The sequence below is a fragment of the Muscardinus avellanarius genome (genome assembly GCF_963383645.1).
Source record: "Muscardinus avellanarius genome assembly, chromosome: 17".
In the NCBI taxonomy this organism is placed as follows: domain Eukaryota; kingdom Metazoa; phylum Chordata; class Mammalia; order Rodentia; family Gliridae; genus Muscardinus; species Muscardinus avellanarius.
In genome coordinates, this window is record NC_137803.1 from 4636480 (window position 1) to 4643922 (window position 7443).

The window sequence follows — 7443 nt, forward strand, 5'->3', positions numbered from 1 at the left end:
AGTTTGCTGGACAAGCTGGCAGGCTGGAAAATTTTGATAGGATTTTTGGGAATTTAACTGAGTCTATAAATTACTTTGATAAAATTGATACTTACCATTTTAAGGCATCCAATCTATAATGCTGATTTTTTTTTTTTTGCTTATTTAGGCCTTTGATTTTTCTCATCAGTATTTTGTAATTTGATGCATAGAGTATACATGCTTTCTTAAGTGTATATGAAATATTTAGCTGTGATTGGAACCCTTATAAATGTTTGTTTTTCTTAAATTGGTTTCTGTGGGTTTATTGTTAATATATACAAAATCAATGGATATTTATGTATTGGTTTTTCATCCTGAAGATTGATAAACTGACATGTTAGATCTAAGAGTTGTTTCTTAGACTCCTGTAGATTTCTACATAAATAACATAATCTGGAAATAAGAAAAGTTTTATTTCTTTCTTTCCAAACTTCATGCTTTTCCATTTTCTTGCCTTATTGCACTAGCTAGAACTTCCAGCTATGCTGAAAAGACTGGTGTTAGGGAATATCTTGGCTTGTTCCCATTTTGAGGGTTGTCTTTGATCGTTGAGTGTGATTGTTAACTATAGGAGTTCTATGTGTATTCTATCAAGTTAAGGTACTTTCTGTCTTATGTTTCTCAAAATATTTATTATGAATAAGTTTTGGATTTTGTCACATGACTTTCCTGTGTTAGCTGACTTGATTATAAATGTATTCATTGGCTTGACCTGGTGAATTTTATTAATTGCATTTTGAATAGTAAAGTAGCATTGAGTAACTTCCACAAACCCCACTTACTTATTGTGTGTATTTTATGTAATGTCGGAGGTAGGTGGGTTGAGTATTTTACTTCGAAGTTCATAGGAATATTCACCTAATTTTCTTTTTTATGCTTTTACTCATTTTTGGTAACAAGGTAATCAGTCTTATAAAGTGTAGTGGTAAGCATTTCCCCCTATTCTCTGTACATAATCCTGTAAAATTTGTAAAAATTCTAATTTAGATATTTGGTAGAATTATTCAGTGAATCTTGTCCAATGATTGTGTTTTCTGATCTCCTATTTCATTTGCATGTGCATTATTCGTGTGTGTGTGTGTGTGTGTGAGAGAGAGAGAGAGAGAGAGAGAGAGAGAGAGAAGAGAGAGGAGAGAGAAAAGAGATAGGGAGAGAGAGAGAGAGAGAGAGAGAGAGAGAGAGAGAAGAGAGAGGAGAGAGAAAAGAGATAGGGAGAGAGAGAGAGAGAGAGAGAGAGAGAGAGAGAGAGAGAAGAGAGAGGAGAGAGAAAAGAGATAGGGAGAGAGAGAGAGAGAGAGAGAGAGAGAGAGAGAGAGAGAATTGGCTGAACACAAGGGGTTTCTACCATTTTCTACCACTCAAGTAACCCACAGCCCCTTTTAAAACACTTGAACACGGTCCCACTAAGTTGCTGAATTTGACCTAAAACTTGAAATCTTCCTGTCTTCGACTCCTAAGTACTGGGATTGCAGGTGTGTGCCGCTGTGCCTGACCTCTTTGGGTATATTCTGTTTTATAATTTTATTGATTTTATAACTTTACTGGCAAGATGAGGTTGTATTGTAAAATTTTGTCTCTAGCAATTTTTTTACTCTGAGCTCTATCACACACTAATATGGCATGTCCTTTTTTCACTTAATTGCTGTTTGCATGTGCCATCTTTTCCCATTCTTTTACGTTCCCTCCACCTGTGTCATTTACAGTGAGGTGGTTTCCTGTAGACTCAACGCATGGGGTTGTGGTGTCACATCCAACCTGCTGTCTCCTTTCCTGTCCCCTGGGAGCCCAGTGATATGAACGATGGGTGTCTTGTCATCTTTTCACGGGTGCTGACACTGCCACTTTTCTCAGTCTGTCTTATCTCTGTTGCTCAAATTGAGTGAATCAGTCCTCAAGCCCAACCTTCTGTCATGTGTCAGCCACACTTTTCTACTGAGCTACTCCTGCAAGTTTCTTACTCATACTGTACTATGAACTCAAGTGTAGATTGTAGATACGTCCCTATCACCTGAACTACATTATGATGTGAGATGACAGTGCACCAGTAAAAGCATTTTTAAAAAGCAAATAAAAACAAACTAAAAAAATAACCTCTATAATTTCTAATTACACATTTTATAACTTCTAACCTTTGCTGTGTAAATGTATATAATTTATTTTTCAGGTAAATTTATATGATTGTTGAAATGAAGTTTTTATGATCCATGGTTTCAAACCTTGGTCAGGTATCTCCTACATGTGATGCATCTCAGTATTTTCAGTATTTTCAGTTGTATTTTCTCACCAAGTTTTGATTTTTTGATTCTTCTCTTTTTTTTCTTGTGTCCCGCACATTTTGTCTATTGTGCCAGGAGACAGAGTATTGCTTAATATTCAGCAGGAAGTTAGCTATGCTTGTGTTTAGCACATACATCGTCTATCTTGAGGGCTGCAGTTTGAACGACAGTCTAACTTTCAGATACTTTGAAGCATCATTTGAGATGGTTTGGCCTTCTGTTTCTGGTCCCTGTGGTCCCTTCTGCTGCCTGAGTGAGTAGCAATCTGTATCCCAAATTGGGCTGAGGCAGAACAGGGAGGACCCCTGATTCCTCTAACAAGAATTTTTGCCTAGTGGAAGCTGCTTTCAGATAATTGTTTCTACTAATAACCAAGCTCTGCTTACTCTTCTGCCAAGCTTTTCTCTAAGCCTGACCAATATGAGAGCTTCCTGGGGTGGTGATTGCTAGCAACTCTACATCTTATACCCACCAGAGTGGATGCACCCTTTGCAAATATGAAGGTCTTGAAGAAACATGGAAATCCTTGTGTCTGAGCCAAGAGACCCTGAGATATGTGCAGCAGATGACTATGTGCCTATGTAGAGCTGCCCTTTATGGCCTATGCGAGCTTTGCTCCCCGTCCTCATATGGCAGGTCTGGGACCCCTACCCATGCACTGTATCGCTTGCACTCAAGCACAACTCCAGTAATGTCCCAGTTGTGTGTTATTGCTTGCCTGATCCTGGTTTCTGCCAAGTTTCGATCAAAAGAATCCTGAGATGAGCCAGTAACTCCGAGATGTGAGAGCCGGTAACATCAAGGGCCGTTAACATCAGAAAGAACTGTTTTGCCTTTCTATCCCAAACTGAGCCAAAAAGCCTCAGACTGGTTGGTGCCAGGGCCTCCCACTATCTCTGGGAGTCACCTCTGCTGTCAGTGTCGTGATGACATCTGCCTGCCTTGAAGGAACATTCTTCTTCAGCTCGCTTGTGGAACTGGGGCTGCTGAGTCAGCCTTCACTAGTCTCCCATATCCCTGGGGAAGAGTCCCAGGTTTTTGAGGAAGAAGGGCTTTCTGGGCCAGGCCACATATGTGGTGAGGTCCCTCGAACAGTGCCCACAGATGGGCTGAATTTCCTGGGTCAGTAACAGATAACTTAGCTGCCGAAGGACAAAGACATTTCTCTGGTATATTCATTCTCTGTTGCTGGGACTCCACACAACCTATACAAATCATCTCATAGCTCTAAAGGGGAGCGGTTTCTTCCTGGGCCAAGGCCAGATGTTGACATCGATGAGGCTGAGGTCTAGCCTGATCAGCCTCGGAAGGCCATGGGTATTCCTCAACTGAATGTTAGCTGTGGTGGACAAGGCCTGCGGCTACCGCATCCCTGACCTACCTATCTCTGTTGCCTTTCCTACTGTCTAGAATGACGTGATTATTCTGTACCCACCCGAATAACTCCTCATCACAGCCTCATCCTGCAGAGCCCCTTTCCACATGAAGGAGCGTGTGGCCAGCCCCCATGATTGGGACTTGAACCCTGGGAAAGGTGTCCTGTGCCGCCTCTCCAGTGTCTGTGTGCAGGAAGAGGGATCCAAATTGTCAGGAACAAGAAGCTTCAGGAGCCAGGACTCCTGTTACGGCAGGATCTCTGCCTGGTGCCCACTGCCTCCATGTGATGCTGAGGAAACTCCAGGCTGGGGGGAGATGTAAGGAAAGAGTTCTTCATCCGGCCACTGATGATTGTTTTGTTGTGGTTGCTACATAAAATTTTTATCTTATTTATGTTTTGGGGGGTTGATTGAGTTACAGTTGATAAACAAAAATTGTGCACATTGCTAAGGAATGGCATAAAAGTTGGTGCACTTATCCTGTGAATTGATTATCCATGTGTAGGGTGAGCACACCGTCTTATGGTCTTATGTAAGGTGTGAGGACTGTAATTACTGGCTGTGACCTCCCCCAGTGGTGCTACCTCACCTGGTGGGAGGATGAGTCTCTCTTCATCTAGGGGAGGAGTGAGACTTCCTGGGCTACTTCTGCTGCTATGTTGGAGGATGGAGAGCATGGAGTCTGGCATCCCATTGGTCACCGGAGGTCCCTCGGATGCCCTCCCTCTGGCTGGTCATCAATTTAGAATTGGTTAGCTGACAGCTAGATTAATTTGTGCCTTTTTATTTTTGACCTTTTAAATATCTCTATCTGTTTTATATGCCCATGTATTCTCTGTAAAACTGTCCAAAAGATGAAAAGTGCCTTTTATTCTTCATTAAACTATACATTAGGATTCTCGAGGTTCAGAGTTAAGGTGACATTATCATTAATAAAGTGATGAAAGCATAATCGTGGCATAATTACCAACTATTGAAGCATTTATCTTAGGTGGTCACATAAATATGACCATTCCTAGAATTTGTATTAAAGATCCAAATTATAAGTTTAGTTCTTATTTAAAAAATGATTCTTTGCGGGTCTTAACTCAATTTTATTAGAAAAATAACAATAACTCTTCTAAATCTGTGGTGAATGCACATCATCAGTATAATCTGACGAGTAAGCAGCAGTTCACGTGGATTGTGACTCTATGTCTCTACTAAAGGGCTCCACAGGAAACCTGAAACTTAAACTGTCACATCCCACCCAACTTGACCTCATGGCTAATTCATTATTCCCTTTCTGTCCCTGTACAATTAGCTGTGGGACCTTAACAGGGAGGAATGACTATTCCTAGCCCCAATTTTCCAATTTTATTCTAATCTAAAGACATTCTGTAATCATCTTTACCTTAATGATGCCCGATTAGCAAGACTGAGCATAGAAAAGGGGAGAGAAAAAGCTGTCACGTGAGAAGCTCCTTCATCCACACCTTCCTCAGTCCCCACTCACACAGGTAAATTGGAAGTTGCAGGATTTGTGATTTAATGGGCAGTAGTTTCTGCACAGCGTAGTGTCTGAGCCAACAACATTTCTTACTTAAGACAACAGAGACTCCTTAGTGCCAGGATAATGACTTGCCTCAGTCTCTAAAGCAGAACCTGGCTCAAAATAGGAATTCAGTGTAGATTCACTGAATCAATGGATTAAATAATAGGACACACTGAATTTTTCTTCCAAACCTTTTCATAGTGTCTTGCCATTTTTGAAAATCAGTCATGCACCATTTATATCTTCCCTTCGTTGTATGACAGAGTTGTTTCATAGGTGCTGAGAAAGCCTGATTCAATCTTGATGTGTTCCCACCAACCAGTTCAGGTATAAAATGAAGTCTGTTGGGATAGCTCGATCTTTACACACGCATGATGTGTGACTGACAAGCAGGTAAATGTACCCAGAGATATTTCATAATGTAATTAGAATATTCCGTATGTTGCGGTGTGTATCAATTATCTGGATGTTTCATTGGGTTAAACATTATTGAGTAGTGCAATTATGTGATTTTTCTGTGTGCCTTTTTTTCTTAAAAATATTTTATATGGAATCTGTGAACTAACTTTTCTAAATATAACATATTGGGTTTTAGAGTTAAATACAAGCTACAAAGAACTAATAAATATTCCAGACTGACTGCCAAATAAATTACAGGAAGCCTCACTGAATTTGAATTTCATATAAACAACCAATATTTTTTACATAGGTTCATGACCATAGTTATAAAAAATATTTAAGTAGATGTCATGCAACTTCTATAGATTTTATATTTTAAACAACCAATCCTAATTAGAGGTAAAATACAATCACGATAACTCAGCAATGAAGTACTGCTTTGTTGCTGCTTAAAGAGCTAGAGCATTTGCCACCTTTTTTTTGAAACAGCTTATATTTTCCTTGGAATGCTGTCAAGATATTGCAAATCTACCTTTTTAGTTACAAAAGAAAGACTACCAGACTTGGTTTTCAAGAACTAACAATTAAATAAAAAAAAGGATTAAACAAGCCGTAAGATAAAAGACAAATTACCTTACAGTAACTCTAACAATTGCATTCATTTAATAGTATACAGTTTTCTAAGATCAAATATCCATTTAAAACTCTCATAACTAGTGCCCTAGTCCTACAGGTAGCTCTTATTGTTTTCCTGCAGATTATTGTGGTCTGTTTATTACTGATTTTTCCCAGTGACAAGTTTTGGTGCACACTTGGATAAGACAGCTTTTGGACCACAGTCTTACCCCAGGCGTCCAATCCAGTGTTACCTTTGTGAGCAAGTTTGCTCTCTGAGGGCTCTTTCTCCTTCACTGTCTCCTGAGGTCTGGAACCCTGTGATACTTTATTCAGGCAGATGAGACCAAGTGAAATCCAAGCTAAACAGAAACAGTCACTGTTGCGGATATTGTAATGCTGTGTACAATATTTAAAGAATCATATGGAATGGAAGATGTAACGGGGTACTGGAAATGTAAAAATGTTCAGCTTCCAGTTTGGGGTGTTAATATTGAGCAAATAGTTGGAAGAAATGTTTGCACATATGACGAACTCATTAAGTATTTTCTACTAATAGCAAATAACATTTCAGGTATTTTGATAAAACCTCCAAAACTACATTCATTGTTGGATGTATTTTCCTTCAAATAATACAGACAAATATAACTTCTCTAAAAGAAAAGAAAATTAAGTCACAAACATAAGTAACCAAAATTTGATGTATTATATGGGTGACTAAATTTTTTGACTATAAAGTTTATTAAAACTCTACCATGAGATAATTAAGTACTTCCCAGTGAGCTGAGTTGTCAACTCATAATCTGCAAAATCATAGTCCCTTGGGGAGCAAAAGAAGAGTAGAGTTCAATCTTTCTCTTGAGGCTGTGATGCTTTCTTAGAAAATGGAAGGGGAATCAAATTTCCCAGAAATAATCCAGCCATAAAACTGTCAGATTGAAGTGGGAAAGAACAATGCAGTACCACTCTACTTTAAAAATAAGAAGAAACTAGAAATTCAGCATAAGTCATTGTTTATCAGAAGGTATCTACTTTCCAGCCTGATTGTAAATTTCTATGTGCAGAAAGCTCAGATATCTCTGGACTCGATTCTTTGAATAAAAGGTATGACTTCTAGGAGAAATTTACTAGCTGCTCTGTTTTATTTGGAAAGGGACAAAATGCTGTAACTTCCAGGGTAACACCCTCACTAGATATGAAGTAACATCCCTATTTATAGAAA